Below are 19,010 nucleotides of genomic sequence, written 5' to 3' on the forward strand. Positions count from 1 at the left end.
TTTTTCTTAGTAAATTGTGAGATCCTCATTTTCGTAGTGTTTGACTTTATGTTTGTTGAGTTGTTACGTTTTTCTTGGCTTTTATCTTGAGTTATGGAGTTGTTATACCTCTTTGTGGTTACCTTAATATTTACCCCTATTTTTCTAAGTAAAAACCTAACTTGTAATGTTCTATATCACCTTGTATCACTCTCCATATGGCAGGTCTATGCCACCTGTATTTAGTCCCTCTTTTTGATTATTGTGATCTTTTACATTTTGACTTCAGTGATTCCCTGTTATGAGCATTTTTTAAAATTAATCTTAATTTGTTTTTGTGATTTCCCTATTTGAGTTGATATCAGGATGCTCTGTTCTGTGACCTTATGTTGTGCTGGTATCTGATATTATTGGTTTTCTGACCAAACAATATCCTTTAGTATTTCTTGTAGCTTTGGTTTGGTTTTTGCAAATTCTCTAAACTTGTGTTTATCTGTAAATATCTTAATTTCGCCTTCATATTTCAGAGAGAGTTTTGCTGGATATATGATCCTTGGCTGGCAGTTTTCCTCCTTCAGTGCTCTGTATATGTCGTCCCATTCCCTTCTTGCCTGCATGGTTTCTGCTGAGTAGTCTGAACTTATTCTTATTGATTCTCCCTGAAGGTGACCTTTCTTTTCTCCCTGGCTGCTTTTAAAATTTTTCTCTTTATCTTTGGTTTTGGCAAGTTTGATGATAGTATGTCTTGGTGTTTTTCTTTTTGGATCAATCTTAAATGGGGTTCGATGAGCATCTTGGATAGATACCCTTTCATCTTTCATGATGCCAGGGAAGTTTTCTGTCAGGAAATCTTCAACTATTTTCTCTGTGTTTTCTGTCCTGCCTCTCTGTTCTGGGACTCCAATCACTCGCAAGTTATCCTTCTTGATAGGGTCCCACATGATTCTTAGGGTTTCTTCATTGTTTTAAATTCTTTTATCTGTATTTTTTTTCAGCTATGTTGGTGTTAATTCCCTGGTCCTCCAGATTTCCCAGTCTGCATTCTAATTGCTCGAGTCTGCTCCTCTGACTTCCTATTGCGTTATCTAATTCTGTAATTTTATTGTTAATCTTTTGGATTTCTACATGCTGTCTCTCTATGGATTCTTGCAAGTTATTAATTTTTCCACTATGTTCTTTAATTATCTTTTTGAGTCTTCAACTGTTTTATCAGTGTGTTCCTTGGCTTTTTCTGCAGTTTGCCTTATTTCGTTTCTGATGTCTTGAAGCATTCTGTAAATTAGTTTTTTATATTCTGTATCTGATAATTCCAGGATTGTATCTTCATTTGGGAAAGATTTTGATTCTTTTGTTTGGGGGGGTTGTAGAAGCTGTCATGGTCTGCTTCTTTATGTGGTTTGATATCGACTGCTGTCTCCGAGCCATCACTGGGAAACTTGTTTTTCCAGAAATTCCGCTAAAAAAAAAAATGCAGTCAGATCCCTATCAGAACTGCCTTTGGATTATAACCGCCACCTTGTTCCCTGTAAGGATGAAAGTCCGAGATTTGGATCGTATATGCTTGGCTGTAGCTGGTTCTGTGTTTTTAGTCCAATTAGGGATGGATTTTTGGTCCCTGGGTTTTTTGTGGTTCCTTCTCTCAGGCCGGAAGAGTGGGTTAGGAAAAGACCAAAAGAAAAAAAAAAGGGGGGGGGGGAAGCAAAGCCGCCGCGGAGCCGGAGCCGTTCTCCCTCTGGCTCAGGAAATTCCAATGTTCATGAAGCCAACTGGGGAGGGTGGGGGAGGGATCATAGATATAGGAGACTAGCACCTCGGAATATAGCCAGAGTTGCTTGTCTTGCTTGGAATGACTATTATATCTGAGATCCCTGAGGGGCGTGTCACCTATGTGTGTTGGCTGTGTGGAGATTGCCCCCGGGGGTCTGGCCCGCTGAATCCATGGTCAAATCCTCTGCTGCCAGTCCAAAGCCTAGCGTGAAGGTTCCCCTGCTGGGATGCTGTACTCCTGGCTCCAAAATCAGTCGCTGCCTCCCAGGGATTTCTCGTCCCGCCAGCCACATCGCCGCACTGCCCCCGCGGATCAGCTGGGCCCCCTCCCGGGGTTAGTTCAGGGGAGTAGGGCTGCGCCCCGTGCTTGGGCTGTGACAGCACACAGTCAAATGCCCGGCGCCAGGGTTCCCCGGCTGGGACGCAGCACTCCCGGCTCCAAATCCAGTCACTGCCTCCCGGGGAGTTCTCCCACCAGCCGCGTCGCCACGCAGCCCCCACGGACCGGCTGGGCCCCCTCCCAGGTTCAGTTCAGGGGGGTAGGGCTGCACCCCTTGTTTGCGCCATCACAAGATTTATGAGTTCAGCTCCCCTGGGCCCAGATGCCCGGCGCCAAGGTTACCTGACTGGGACGCTGGCTCCAGGTTCCGAAAACAGTCGCTGCTTCCCCGTATTTGTTCGTTTTCCATCTCTAAATCTGTGTTTGTTCTTCAGGCTTCGTAGATTGTTATGTATGTGATCGATTCACTTGTTTTTCCGAGTCTTTGTTGCAAGAGGGATCCGGGGTAGTGTCTACCTAGTCTGCCATCTTGACCCCGCCTCATGTTTTTAATTTTTATATATTAAGAAAGAGTCTAAATATTTTATTGTTTGATTTAATTAAAAAAATTATTATTGTACTTTAGATGAAGGTTTACAGAAGGAAGATTTGAAAGAAGTGATGGAATTAGCCAGAAATCTATGGCAGAAGCATCTCTGGGTGGGTTTGAACCACCAACCTTTTGATTAGGAGCTGAGCATTCAATTGTTTGCACCACCCAGGGATTCTGCTAACAAGTCCAGACCTCTACAATGTGCCTAGTCAAGAGGCAAAGGTGGTGGCCTCTTGGTTAAACTCAAGAGTCCCATTTCATTTTAGGAGAAGGTAGGTTTGCTAGGAACAGATGAAAATTAACAAACTACAACTGAATATGGCCCTTCCGTATGTGGGTGGCAGGTGAAGATGGTGCAATTTCATGATACACGGGTACTGGAAGGAAAGGCCCATCAGCTCTTTCATCATTGGGAATCCCCATACAAGCTGGTTTCATGTACTTCCTAGTGACGTTGGTTACCAACCCCATGACATGTCAACGTTCTCCCTTCTCGACCTTGGGTTTCCTGTTACCAGCTTTCCTGTCCCTTCCCACCTTCCAGTTACTGCCCCTGTTCTGGTGTACCCCTTAGTCTCATTTTGCTTTATGGGCCTGTCCAATATCTGCTGAAGGGTGAACCTCAGGAGTGACTTCATTGCTGAGCTAAAAGGGAGTCCATGGCCTGAACTCTCAGGTTTTCTCCAGCAAGTCTGGTCTTTATTTTCGTGAGTTAGAATTTCGTTCTACATTTTTCTCCAGCTCTGTCCAGGACTCTCTACTGTGATCCCTATCAGAGCAGTTGGTGGTAGTAGCTGGACACCATCTAGTTATACTGGACTCAGTGTGGTAGAGGCTGTGGTAGTTGTGGTCCATTAGTCCTTTGGACTAATCTTTCCCTCGCATCTTTAGTTTTCTTCATTCTCCCTTGCTCCCAACGGGGTGAAACCAGTGGAGTATCTTAGATGGCTGCTCACAAACTTTTAAGACCCCGGACACTACTCACCAAAGTAGAATGTAAAACATTTTCTTTATAAACTATGTTATACCAGTTGAGCTAGATGTTCCAAGACCATGGTCCCCACAGCCCTCAGCCCAGTAATTTGGTCCCTCAGAAAGTTTGGATGTGGCTATGGAGCTTCCATGACCTTGCCTTGTATAAGTTGTGTTGACTTTCCCAGTATTGTGTGCTGTACTGCCCCTCACCGAAGTTACCACTTACCTATTTTAGGGTTTACCCATCCCCACCCCTCCCCCTCCTTTGTAACCATCAAAGATTGTTTCTTTTTTTGTGTAGACCTTGTCACGAGTTTTTATAATAGTGGTATCATACAGTATTTGTCCTTTCCTGATTGATTTATTTCACTAAGCATAATGCCATCCAGATTTATCCATGTGTGAGATGCTTTGCAAATTCATCATTGTTGTTTATTGTTGAGTAATACTCCATTGTGTGTATGTACCATAGTTCGTTTATCCATTCATCTGTTGATGGGCATCTAGGTTGTTTACATCTGTTTGCTATTGTGAACAATGCTGCAGTGAGCATAGATGTGCTTGCCTATTCATGTGACGGCTTCTATTTCTCTAGGATATATTCCTAGCTGTAGGATTGCCGAAGTGTATGGTATTTCTAACTTTCTAAGGAAACACCATATCATTTTTCAAAATGGTTGTGCCATTTTGCATTCCCACCAGCAGTGCATTAGAGTTCTAGTCTCCCTGCAGCCTCTGCAACATTTGTTATTTTCTGTTTTTTTTCATTTGTGCCAGTAATACTGGATTGAGATGGTATCTCATTGTGGTTTTGATTTACATTTCTCTATTTTTTTAATGGCTAGTGATCATGAGCATTTCCTCACGTGTCTGTTAGCCATTTGAATGTCTTTTTTGGTGAAGTGTCTATTCATTTCCTTTGCCCATTTTCTAATTGGATTGTTTGTCTTTTTGCTGTAGAGGTGTTGGGTTTTCCTGTAGATTTTAGAGATGAGACCTTTGCCAAATTTGTCATAGCCAAAATTTTTTCCCAGTCTGTAGGTTCTCTTTTTACCCTTTTGGTGAAGACTTTTTGAGGAGCATAAGTGTTTAATTTTTTAGATGATCCCAGTTATCTAGCTTATCTTCTAGAGTTTGTATCTTGTTACTTATGGTTTGTATCCTATTAATGCCGTATATTAGGGCCTCTAGTGTTGAATCCGCCAGGCGCTCCTTGAAAACTCTATCAAGCGGTTCTACTGTGTCCTATAGGGTCGCTATGAGTCAGAAACGACTCAACGGCAGTGGGTTTAGCGTTGATCCTGTTTTTTCTTCTATGATCTTTACAGTTTTTGGTTTTCTATTTACATCTTTGATCCATTTTGAATTAGTTTTTGTGAATGGTGTGAGGTATGGGTCCTGTTTCATTTTTTTTTAGATGGACATCCCGTGTTGCCAGCATCATTTGTTAAAGAGATTGACTTTTCTCTATTTAATGGACTTCGGGCCCTTGTTGAAGTTCAGGTGGCCATAGGTGGATGAATTTACATCTGGGTTCTCAATTCTGTTCCACCCCTTAATGTATCTGTTGTTATACCAGTACCAAGCTGTTTTGACTACTGTAGCTGTATAGTAGGTTCTGAGGTCAGGTAGTGCAAGTCCTCCTACTTTATTCTTTTCGATAGTGCTTTACTTATCCAGAGCCCCCTCCCTTTCCATATAAAGTTAATGATTAATTTTTCCAACTCTTTAAAGAATGTTGTTGGCATTTGGATTGAGATTGCATTGTATTCGTAAATTACATCGGGTAGAATTGTATTTTTCACAGTGTTGAGTCTACCTCTCCATGAACATGACATGTTTTTCCATTTAAGTAGCTCTGTTCTGGTTTCTTGCAGTAGTGTTTATAGTTTTCTATGTATAGGTCTTTTACATCCCCGATTAGATTTATTCCTAAGTATTTTATTTTTTTAGGGGCTATTATAAATGATATTGTTTTCCCAATTTCCTTTTTGTCATTCTGTTTATTAGTATATAGGAATCTAATGGATTTTTGTATGTTTATCTTGTATCGTGCTTCCCTGCCAAATCTTTCTATTAGTGCCAGTAGTTTTCTCATGGAGTCTTTTGGGTTATCTATGTGTAGTGTCATATCATCCACAAATAGGGCAGATTACTTCTTCCTTACCGGTTTGGATGCCCTTTATTTCTCTTTCTTGCCTTATTGCTCTAGCTAGGACTTCCAGCACAATGTTAAATAGAAGTGGTGTAAAGGGCATCCTCATCTTGTTTCCATTTTCTCCATTAAGAATGATGTTGGCTGTTAATTTTGTATATTATTATGTTGAGGGATTTCCCTTCTATGACTATTTTATTGAGAGTTTTTATCAGGAATGAATGTTGGTCTTTGTTGAATGCCTTTTCTGCATCGATTGACATGGTTATGTGATTCTTTTATTTATGTGGTGGGTTACATTGATTGATTTTCTAATGTTGAATCAGCCTTGCATACCTGGTATGAATCCTACTTGGTCATGGTATACTATTTTTTTTTTTTTTTATAATGATGCTGAATTCTGTTGGTTAGAATTTTGTTGAGAATTTTTGCATCTATATTCATGAGAGATATTGGTCTGTAATTTTCCTTTTTTGTGTCTTTGCCTGGTTTTGGTATCAGGGTTATGCTGGCTTCATAGAATGAATTTTGAAGTATCCCTTCCTTTTCTGTGTTCTGAAATAGTTTGAGTAGTACCTGTGTAAGCTCTTCTCTGAAAGCTTGCTAGAATTCTCCAGTGAAGCCATCTGGGCCAGAGAGTTTTTTTTTTTTTGTTGTTGGGAGTTTTTTTAATTACCTTCTCAGTCTCTTCTCTTGTTATGTTCAGATTTTCAGCTTCATTTTGTTTGGGTAGATAGTGTATTTCTAGAAATATGTCCATTTCTTGTAGGTTATCGAATTTGTTGGAGTACAGCTTTTCGTAATACTGTTAGGAACCTTTTTATTTAAGTTCAGTCTGTTGTAATGTCCCCCATTTCATTTCTTATTTGGGTTATTTGCATCCTCTCTTGTTTTTCTTTTGTCAGTTTGGCCAACAGTTTGTCAATTTTGTTGATCCTTTCAAAGAACCAACTTTTGGTTTTGTTGATTCTTTCTATTGTTTTTCTATTCTCTATTTCATTTATTTCTGCTCTGATCTTTATTATTTCCTTTCTTCTGGTGGCTGTGGCTTATTTTGCTGTTTGCTTTCCATTTATGAGTTGGGTAGCTAATGCTTTGATTTTGTCTCTTTTTTTTTTATCTGTTGCTATAAATTGACCTCTGAGCACTGTCTTTGCTGTGTCCCAAAGGTTTTGGTATAATGTGTTTTCATTCTTGTTTGATTCTAGGAATTTTTGGATTCCATCTTTGATTTCTTCTATTACCCAGTGGTTTTAAACAAGGTGTTATTCAGTTTCCATGTAATTGATTTTTTTTTCTTTGCTCTTCCTGTGGTTAATTTCTCCTTTGATGGCGTTGTAGTCAGAGCAGATAGCTCAATGTTTTAGATTTTGTTGAGGATTGCTTTGTGGCCTAAGATGTGGTCTATTCTGGAAAATGTTCCATGTGCTTTGGAAAAGAATGTGTACTTTGCAGCTGTTGGGTGGAGTGTTCTGTATATGTCTATGAGGTCAGGTTGGCTGATTGTGCCCATTAGCTCTTCCATATCTTTGCTGAGTTTCTTTCTAGATGCTCTGTCCTTTACCAAGTGTGGTGTGTTGAAGTCTCCTATTATTGTGAAACTGTCAATTTCTCTTTTCAGTGCTACTAGAGTTTGTTTTATGTATTTTGGAGCCCTTTCATTGGATGTCTAGATATTTATTATGGTTATGTCTTCATGATGGATAGTCCCTTTAATCATTATATACTGCCCTTCTTTGTCTTCTGTGGTAGATTTTGTTTTAAAATCTATTTTGTTGTGCTCTTTTTTGGTAGCTATTTGCTTGATATATTTTTTTCTGTCTTTTGACTTTTAACAAATTTATGTCTTTGTTTCCAAGGTGTGTCTCTTGTAGACAGCATATGGATGGATCCTTTTTTTTTTTTTTAATCCACTCTGTCACAGTTTCTTTTTGGGTGCATTTAGGCCATTTGCATTCAGTGTAATTATTGATAGCTGTGAGTTTATTGCTATCAATTTGTAGTGCTTTTTTTTTGTGCTGCTGATGTTTTCTTTGTTCCTCTTTTACTGTCCTGTGCTGAATTCCTTTTGTTTGTGGAATTTTTTTTTTCATTTCTTTTGTTTTTGTAGATTTTGTGTTTACTGAGACTATGTTTTTCTTCTTCATTTTGATTAGTAGTTTTGTTAACTTTCTTTATGGTTACCTTGACATTCACCCTTATCTTCCTAAGTTTGAACCAGTCTTTTATTACTTGGTATCACCTTGCCTTCCTCTCCATTAGAAAGTTCTATACCTACACCATTTATTCCCTCTTTTATTATTCTGACATTGTTGGCATTTGCAGATTAACCTCTCTTGTTCCCTTTTGTAAATCCTTTGGTTTTGAATAGTCCTTGAGAGTTCATTTCCTAGGCTGGTACCTGGCTGGTGCAGTCTTGCATTCTAGAGTCAGGCTGTTGTTTGACGTTGCTTGTTCTTAAACTGAAGGACTCCCTTTAATAATTCTTGTAATTTTGGTTTGTTGTTTACATCGTCCCTTAGTTTTTGTTTATCTGGAAATGTCCTAATTTCACCATCATATTTGAATGAGAGTTTTGCAGGATACATTTTTCTTGGTTGGCAATTTTTTTCTTTGAAGGTTTTATATGTCATCCCATTGCCTTCTTGCCTGCATGGTTTCTGCCGAGTAATCAGGGCTTAGTCTTATTGTTTCTACTCTGTATGTGACTTTTCGTTTTTCTTGAGCTGTTCTCAGGATTCCGTGTTTGTCTTTAGTTTTAGTGAATGTGATTGTGATATGCCTTGGTGATTTTCTGGAAACCTTGGTGGCATAGTGGTTAAGTGCTGCTGACCAAAAGGTCAGCAGTTTGAATCCACCAGGTGCTCCTTGGAAACTCTGTAGGGGCAATTCTACTCTGTCCTATAGGCTCGCAATGAGTTGGAATTGAATTAATGGCAACACATTTGGTTTTGGTGGTGATTTTCTTTTGAGGTTTATCCTATATGAGGCTTGTTGAGCTTCTTGGGTGGTCAGCTTTTCATCTTTCATGATATTAAGGAAGTTCTCTGTCAGCAATTCTTCAATAATCCTCTCTGTGTTTTCTGTTTTCTCTCCCTGTTCTGGAACATCCATCTCTTGCAAATTTTTGCTTTTGATTGTATCCCACACCATTCTCAGAGTTCCTTCATTTTTCTCTGTTCTTTTTTCTGATTTTTCTTCAAACAGGTATCCAGGTATTTGTCTTCATTTTCGCTTATCCTGTCTTCCATTTTTTTTTTTTTTTTTGTCTTCCATTGTTTCAAACCTGCTCCTCAGACCTTCTGTGACACTGTCCATTTCTGAAATCTTTGTGTTTATCTTTTGGATTTCTAATTGCTGTTTTTATATGATTTCTAGTTGTGAATTTATTTTGACATTTATTTCCTGAATTCTCCCATTGTTTTGTCTGTATTTTCCATGATTTTGTCTATTTTTTTCCTCATTTTTGTCTGCTTTTTCCTTCAACTGTTAGATAGCTCTGAATATTAGAGATTTGAATTCCCTACCAGGTAGTTCCAGTGCCTTTTCTTCTACTGGAAAGTCATCTGGTGTTTTATTTTGGATGCCTATAGGAATCATCTTATAAAAAAAAAAAAAAAATTGAATCATCCTGTCCTGTTTTTTTTTTTTTTTTAAATATGTTTTGATAATGTCAGCTGTCTTCGGAACAGTCAGTAGTTATTTTCTTTGTTTATTGATTATAGATTTCTTTGTTTCGTCCTGCTTTTTTTGTTTTATTTGGTTATGTCTAAGCAGGCAGACTGTGCGTTCTTTGTTGTTTGCTCGTCTGTGGGCATGATACTTATCACCATGTTGTCCAGATGGGCAGGGCCGGTCGCTCAGCTTTGGTGCAGCAGAGCAGGTCCAGCAGGTGCTCTGTTTCCTGCTGGGAGCTCCATGAAGCTGCTTTCCTGTACTCCCCGTCTGCTGATCTCTGACAGGAGTCCAAGATGGTGAATCGTGCTGCGTTAGCTGATAGGGGACCTCCACTTCATATCTCTCCTCACTCTCCGTTCTCTGTCACTTTCTTATTCCATTTGGTGCTTGGCTGAGTTCTTTGTCTCTTCATTTGACACTTAGGGTTCCAGGATTGATGTTTGTCTCTGTTTTACTTAGTTTTTTGAGTCTTTGCTTTGGAGGGATGGTGTGATGTGTCTGCCTATAGCACCATGTTGGCTCCACCCTCAAAGTCTAAGTATTTTAAATGTGTATTTTTAAAGATAAGTTACGAAATAATTTGTGTATACTTAATAAAGGTATAAAGAATGATTTAATAAAGGTATAAAGTTCTGGGTTTTTATAAAGAATAATGTAATGAATACCTGTGTATCCACAACCCAGCTTAAGAAATAAAGCATCACCGATACTGTATTCTTCCCTGATACATCCCTCTCCCTCTCCATAAAAACGTTTTTGCTCTCTATAAAACTGTCTGAATTGGTGTTTTTAATTTCCTGACATTATTTTACTACATATGTAGATTTAAAAAAAAAACTGTTGCCATTGAGTTGATTCTGACTCAGCAAACCTACAGGACAGAGTAGAGCTGCCCCATAGGGTTTCCAAGGAGAGGCTGGTGGATTTGAACTGTCAACCTATTGATTAGTAGCCGAGTGCTTTAACTACTGTGCCGCCAGGGCTTCACTACTTATGTATATGTACCTAAAAGTACAGTATCGTACCTTTTTTAAACTCTTCATCTTAAAATGATTTCACACAGAAAAGTCCCAAGAATAGTACAAAAAACTCTTGTATCTCCTTTATTCAGGTTCATGACTTGTTAACATTTTGCCTCATGTACTATATCAATTGGGCTTGCTCACTTGCTTTCTATTTATGTATACATACACCATACATATTTTTTCCAAACCATTTGAGAATCTGAAGACATTGTGTTTCCCTTTTTGTGTTTGTTTGTTTTTTATCTGGTAAACAAATCTTTTTAATTTTAGCAATATTAGCCCTGTCAGAGCAAGGCCTCCAAAAATTGGTTTAAAACAAGATCCATTCCTAAGTCTGCCTTCATGTCTTCCAGTCATATGAAGGCATCATGTTTCCTCATCCATAAATACTTCAATGTCTATTAAGAACAAGGACTTTGTCTTACATAACAACAGTATATTTATAAAAATTAGGAAAAATAACATTGGTACAACACTATCATCTAATCCTGTGGTTAGTTCTTAAACTGTGCACTGAGGTGCCCCACAGCCCCCCAGGAAATTCATATGGGGGATATCAGTGGGATATTTTAAATTTTTTTAATTTTCGAGGCAAACAAGGAAATCTAAAGGGCAGTATGCAAAACTACTTTTTTGAGGTTTACAGTTGTTTACAGTTTCAACAGTAGATGGTGCCGTACTGCTTTCAAAATGTTATATCATTAGGAAGCTGGGTTTTCCGTGGCTGTGATAAAAATCAGTGTAGAACAGGAAATAAGGGTGGCAATGTCCAATCTGATTCCAAGGTTTGAGAAGCTGTGCCGCGCCCAAGACGTACATACATCCCATTAATAAGTAATTTTGATTAAGAATGAAATAAAAAACCTTTTTTTTTTCTAATGTATATATATATTTTTTTCAAAATGGCTACTAAATTGTTAGGACACATATACTTAATAAGTTTGGCCAAGGTACGCCATGAAAAAAAATTAATGAGACATTAAGGGCATCTTGAATCAAAGTTTGGGAAACTGTCATCTAATCCACAGTTCATATTCAAATTTCATCACTTATTCCAATAATATCCTTTATAATTGTGTTCCCCGCCCTCCTCCAGTCTGGGATCTAATTAAGGATCATTTAGTTGTCATCTATGTTGTTACTGTTAGGTGCCCTTGTGTCGGTTCCAACTCATAGTGACCTCGTGTGTAACAGAGTGAAATGCTGTCCGGTCCTGTGCCATCCTCACAGTTGTTGCTATGTTTGAGCTCATTGTTGCAGCCCCAATCTCAATCCATCTCATTGATGGTCTTCCTCTTTTTTTGATGACCCTCTGCTTTACCAAGCATGATGTCCTTCTCCAGGTACTGGTCCCTCCTAATAAAATGTCCAAAGTATGTAAGACGATGTCTCACCACTCTTGCTTCTAAGGAGCATTCTGGCTGTACTTCTTCCAAGACAGATTTGTTCATGCTTCTGGCAGTCCGTGGTATATTCAATGTACTTTGCCAACACAATAATTCAAATGCGTGAATTCTTTTTCAGTGTTCTTTATTCGTTGTCCAGCTTTTGCATGCGTTAAAAATACCATAGTCATCAAAGTGACATCTTTGCTTTTTGACACTTTAAAGATGTTTTTTGCAGCAGATTTTCCCAATGCAATATGCCCTTTGATTTCTTGACTCCTGCTTCCATGGATGTTGATTGTGGATCCAAGAAGAATAAAATCCTAGACAGCTTCAGTTTTTTTCCCCATTCATCATGATGTTTATTGGTTGTTTATATAGTTATAAGGATTTTCATTTTCTTTTATGTTGAGGCATAATCCATACAGAAGGCTGTAGTCTTTGGTTTCCGTCAGTAAGTGCTTCAGGTCACCTTCTCTTTTGGCAAGCAAGTTGTGTCATCTACATACTGCAGATTGTTTGTGAGTCTTCCTCTAATCCTGATGCTGCCTTCTTCATATTGTCCAGCTTCTCTGATTATTTGCTCAGCATACAGATTGAATAAGAATGGTGAAAGGATACAACCCTGACACACACCTTTTTTGGTTTTAAACTACACGATATCCCATTGTTCTGTTCACAACTGCCTTTGCGCTGTGTTCAGGTTCCTCATCAGCATAATTCAGTGCTCTGGAATTCCTATTCTTCACCATGTTATCCATATTAGCCTTGTTTGCCTTTCAAAATGACCATTACTTATACAATTCTCTTCAGTTTGGGTTTGTCTGGGGTATTTTTGTATGGTTAGGTTCAGTTATGAGTGGCTGGAACACCACAGACGTGATTATGTCCTTTTCAGGGTATTATATCAGGAGGTTCACGATGTCAGTTTGTCCCATTTATTGGTGATAACTTTGATTAGTTGGTGAAGGTGGTGGTCACTAGGTTAATCCAATATGACTTTTTTTTTTGTAATATGTAATTTATAAGTGAATACTTGGAGATTATATCAATATCCTGTCCCTCACTGAACTTTAACTCACAAATTTTTAGAATCCACTGATGATTCTTGGCTGAATAGATTATTAGTATGATGGATGTGAAGCAGTGACTTTCTAATTTCATCATTCCTCATACATTTATTAGTTAATATTCTGCCAGAGAGAGGGCTTTCCTTTCTCATTCATTCCTTCATTCATTTATATTAATATGGACTTGGAAACCCTGGTGGCGTAGTGGTTAAGGGCTATGGCTGCTAACCAAAATGTCGGCAGTTCGAATCCACTAAGCGCTCCTTAAAAACTCCATGGGGCAGTTCTACTCTGTCCTATAGGGTTGCTATGAGTTGGAATCAACTTGACAGCAATGGGTTAACGGTATTTTTATGGCTTAGTATGGACTCATATATACTTATTTTACAGACCAATATTCTGTAACAATTATTTATTTTGATGCTCAAGCTGGCTCCTATGTCCTTTTAACATGTCTTCACCATTTTTTTGAGCACTTCTTCACTTTTTGGCACAACAATGAGCCCAGGTTCTCTGCATCCTTTAGTGGAGGATGGTTAGAAACCAAGATCTGGGTGCTAGGTATGCTTATGGATATTGAAGTGTCTTTACTTCTAGGCACTTTCAGCTAAGCCAAAACATACATATACATACATGCACCAAATCCATACATTAAACAGTAGTTTATATTGATATCCTCAATCCATTCATTTCAGCATAATAAGATACATTCTAGTTTTTCCCTTTCCATACTTGTAACTACCATTTTCAAAGTGAGAACTGTGGCTCCCATTATCCTCAATACACAGTGAAACATGTGAGAGCCAGAACGCAATGTGACTGGTTTTTTTATCCTGGGTCTCACGAGTTTTCTGCATTTGACAGGGTGCAGTCCTACCACTTTTATACTGCTCATTTTAGTGGAAAATATTTTAGTTTTCCTTCTCTGACAGGTTTCCACCTTACAGAGGTTCTGGCTTTTGCAGGTTTTACAGTATATACTAATTTGCTCAATCCTATAATACACAGAAAGTAGTTTAGAATTACTAACTGTACCTGTAAATATGACCCTATTTGGAAACGTTTTTTTTTTCTTTTATCATGTTAATGAGGTCACACCAGTATAAGGTGGATCTTAAACCTCATCAATTCTGAGCTATAAAAAGACCAGAAGAGATGCAGACATGCACAGGAGGGAAAGGCAGTCATCATGTGAGGATCATGTACAAGCAAAGGAATGTCAGCAGTCACCAGTAACTAGGAGAGAGGTTCACAGAAGGAACTGACCTGGCCAAGACCCTGACTTAGACTTTCAGCTTCAAAACTGAGAAAATTAATTTCTGTTCTTTAAACCCACTCACTTTTGGTATTTCTGTTACAGCAGCACTAGGTAACTAAGACACTAACACATGCCATTAAAAAAAAAAAAAAAAACCTTTGAAGTAGAATTCACTATTTGTGCCTCTTTTTGTCTTAAACAGGATATGTAGTATAAGTAGTATGTTCAAAAATTTGTTGGGTTAGTCCTTCTTTCTCTCTCTTCAGTGTGGTTATGGTTTTTATTTGACACACAGTCTACATTATTTTAGTTTTCTCTCCCTCATTATTGTTGACTTTAAGGGAGTCCTGGCGGCACACTGGTTAAACTGCTCAGCTGCTAACTGAAAGATCTGTGGTTTGAACCCACCTAGCAGCTCTGCAGGAGAAAGACATGGCAGTCTGCTTCCGTAAAGATCATAGCCTTGGAAACGCTATGGGGCAGTTATACTGTGTCCTATAGGGTCACTATAAGTCACTATTTTTTTGTTGTTGTTGTTGACTTTATTAATTTTGGGAGGGATATGTAAGACATTAGCATAGTTCCAAAATGATACAAATTGGTATACATGTAAAAGGGTCACTTCCATTCCACCTTCTGTCCCTCAGTTTCCTCACCCTTTCCACCCACCTCCTGTGGGTAATCAGTCACAATAGATGCAGGTTTATTTCTTCTTGTGTTTCTTTTGTAAGCAAAAAAAATTAGCAGTTACATGTATATTTGCTGATTTCTCCTTTCTTACCCAAAAAGTAGCATAAATATATATCCTTTTGAACTTTGCTTTCTTTGCTTAATAATATACATTGGAAAGCACCCCATATTAGTTCACAGAGATGGTCCACGTTTTTTATGGCTATGTAATATTCCATTGTGTGGATATACCATGGTTTTTTCAAACAATGTATTTATAGGCATTTATGTGTTTTTATATTGTTGTGGGTGTATCTTTAGGGTAAATTTCTAGAGAAGTATCACTGCTGGGTTAAAGGGTAAATGCATTCACATTATCCATTTAATGACTATCAATCTGTGGTGATCGTGCGGCAAAGCCTAAAATATTTACTGTCTGGCTCTTTATAGAAAAAAATTTTGCCGACCTCTGCTTTACATAGTCAATCAAATTCTGAAGAAATTAAAATCTCTTGATATTAGTAATTTGTGTCTCTTTTTTTCCTCATGAGCCTGGTAGAACCTTGATTTTACTGAGATCCCCCCCCCCCGCCCGAGAATCATCTTTCATTGATCTGTATTTTTGTATTGTTGTTGTTACCTGTTTCACTTGATTTCTTCCCTTTATCATTCCTTTCTCTTTGTTTACTTCAGGTTTAATTTGCTCTTTTCCCACATAGTTTCTCTCCTCCCATCTTTTCAATAATGATTAAGCATAAATTATTAAGGGATAAAGGGGAAGGGAGGTGACACTGTGTGACCTATAAGATGTTTTTTTCAGGGGAGGCCACAAGGCTCCTTCCTTCTCTCCCACGTACATGCATGTACTCAGTACAATCTCATGCCTGTAGGGCTCTGTAGAAAGGACATGTGCCAGAACCCACAGGGTTTTATTTGTTTATTGTTATTGTAGTAATATGTATACGTATAACAGAAAATTTGCATTTTAACCATTTTTAAGTGTACAATTTCGTGACATTAATTGATTCAAAATATTATGCAACCATCATCACTATCCATTTCCAAATATTTTCAGCACTGTTAACAGAGACTCAGTACCCCTTAAGCAGTAACTCCCCATTTCCCCTTTTGAAGAACCTCTGGTAACGACTCATGAGCATTTGTCTTTCCGCATTTGCCCATTCTAAATATTTCGTGTAAGTGGGACCATACAATATCTGTTCTTTTGTGTCTGACCTATTTCACGCAGCATAATGTTTTCAAGGTTCGTCCATGCTGTAGCATGTATCAGAACTTCATTTCTCTTAATGGCTGAGTAATATTCCATTGTTTGGGTATATCACATTTTGTTTATCTAGTCATCAGTCGATGGACATGGGTTGTTTCCACTTTTTGGCTATTGTAAATGATGCTACATTGAACACCCATGTACAAACATCTGTTTGAATCCCTGCTTTCAATTCTTTTGGGTATATACCTAGGAATATCTGGGTCCCCCTAGTTTCTTAAGGTAGAAGATGAGATTACTGGTTTAAGACCTTTTTTTTTCTGATATAAGAAATTAATTCTATCAACTTCCCTGCAAGTACTGTTATAGAAATTGCAATAAAATTTAATAATATTGATAAATTGTTTATTCATTTTCTTTCAATTCAAATATATTCTGATTTTCCTTGATTTATGGGTTATTCAGAAGTGTGATGTTTAATATTCAAATAGATGGGAATTTTTTTATATCTTTTTTGTTATTGGCTTCTAGTTTAATTCCACTGTACTCAGAGAAAATATTTGCTTGATTTCAGTGCTTTCAAAGTTGGTGATATTTATTGTATGGTCCATTATATGGTCTATCTAGGTCAGTGTTCCATTTGTACTTGAAAACGTGTCTTCTACTGAAGCTCTGTGAAGTGTTTTCTAAATGTCAGTTAATTTTGATAATAGTGTTATAGTTTTTCTTATTTTCTTTTTCTTGTATGCGTATATATTTGTAATATATTGACTATTTTCTTCTTTTCCTTCCTTCTTCCCATTATTAAATTTTATAAAAGTTGGTGGAGATTAACTTTATGATGTAGTCTTCAGGTAACATATTCAGTGGGACTGTGATGAAAGTTAATGAGTAATTAATTTAGCTAACAAAAGATAGTGATTGCTGGTACTGTGCATCTCCTCATTTAGGGAAAGGATAAGAACTTCACTTGAATGTAGGACAGTTGTCTCTTTTTTCATGGGAACAGACTTGTTTCATTGTTGTATGAACATTCAAATGTATGTAGAAGGGTGCATATGGAAGGTGAGTAGCCAAAGCAGTGATCTCTGTCAATTTATTGCCTCTCAATTCCAAACCCACCCTTACTTGCCCTGCTTTGTGATACCAGAGCTTGACCCTATAAGCATTTGTCCTTTGCCAGCTGGCACACTGTTAGGCTTTTTTAATAGAGGGCACTGGAGGACATTGCGTAGTAGAGGAGAGAAAGGGGTTCCTTTTCCTGATTCTGGTTATATGCCTTTCCCTTTCTATGGCATAGTCGCTGGTTGGCATGCCAGGAATTCAGGGGTACTTGCTCTTCAGTAAGTGACTCCATTAAACCTCTGGCAAGCTTCTCTAGCTTTTTATAGGAAGTTTCTTATGGGATGCCTTCAGCCTACCCCAGTGATTCAACACACCCTAGTGAGTGGATTCCTGTATGTAAGCTCTAGCTCATGGCACTCCAGTGAGCTTTTCTGGCTCCCTAGTAGGCCACAGCTATACTTTCTCTAACGAGTTCTGAATCTTAGCCTTGGGGATCCCTCCTCTGAGTTTGTTCCTTTCCTGGGTAATCTTTATCAGCTCTAGAATAAGTAGTGCCTCCCCTCATTTGTTATTCTTGTGTTCCTTAGAGTCCTCTTTTACCCTTTCTAGTAGTTATCCACATTTAATATTTAATAATTCTTTATATTAAATTTTATCTGTTCAAATGACGGGTATAGTTTTGTTTCCTGACCCAACCCTAAAGGACACACTCACCTTTTCCACTAGAACCTTTAACATAGTGTTATGGATTGAATTGTGTCCCCCTAAAACCTGTGTCAACTTGGTTAGGCTGTAATTCCCAGTATTGTATTTGGTTGTCCTCCATTTTGTGATCTGATGTAATTATTTATGTATTGTAAATCCTAACCTTTACGACATTAATGAGGAAGGATTAGAGACAGCAATATTAATGAGGCAGGGCACAATCTACAGGATTAGGTTGTGTCTTGAGTCAGTATATTTTGAGATATAAAAGAGAGAAGTGAGCGGAGAGGAGGAGGGACCTCATACCACCAAGCAAGAAGAGCCGAGAGTAGAATGTGTCCTTTGGACCCAGGGTCCCTGTGCTGAGAAGCTCCTAGACATGGGGAAGATTGATGACAAGCACCTTCCCCCAGAACTGACAGAGAGAGAAGAGAAAGTCTTCTCCTGGAAATGACCCCTGAATTCAGATGTCTAGCCTCCTAAACTGTGAGACTCTCATGCATCTGTCAGTTTGTCATACTGTGGGGGCTCGCATGTTGCTGTAATGCTGAAAGCTATGCCACTGCTATTCAAATACCAGCAGGGTCACCCATGGAGGACAGGTTTCAGCTGAGCTTCCAGACTAAGACAGTCTAGGAAGAAGGACCTGATGGTCTACTTCTCAAAAGAATTAGCCAGTGAAAACCTTATGAATAGCAGCAGAACATTGATATAGTGCTGGAAGATGAGCCCCCCAGGTTGGAAGGCACTCAAAAAACGACTGGGGAAGAGCTGCCTCCTCAAAGTAGAGTCAACCTTAATCACGTAGATGGAGTCAAGCTTTTGGGATCTTTATTTGCTGATGTGGCATAACTCAAAATGAGAAGAAACAGCTGTAAACATCCATTAATAATCAGAACGTGGAAATGTATGAAGTATGAATCTAGGAAAATTGAAAGCTGTCAAAAATGAAATGGGACGCATAAATATTGATATTCTAGGCATTAGTGAGCTGAAAGGGACTGGTATTGTCTGTTTTGAATCAGACAATCATATGGTCTACTATGCCAGGAATGACAAAATTGAGGAGTAATGGCATTGTGTACATCGTCAAAAAGAACATTTCAAGATCCATCCTGAAGTACAACGCTGTCAATGATAGGATACTATCCATAGGCCTTCAAGGAAGACTGGTTAATA

The sequence above is a fragment of the Elephas maximus genome, chromosome 12, assembly GCF_024166365.1.
Source record: "Elephas maximus indicus isolate mEleMax1 chromosome 12, mEleMax1 primary haplotype, whole genome shotgun sequence".
Classification (NCBI taxonomy): domain Eukaryota; kingdom Metazoa; phylum Chordata; class Mammalia; order Proboscidea; family Elephantidae; genus Elephas; species Elephas maximus.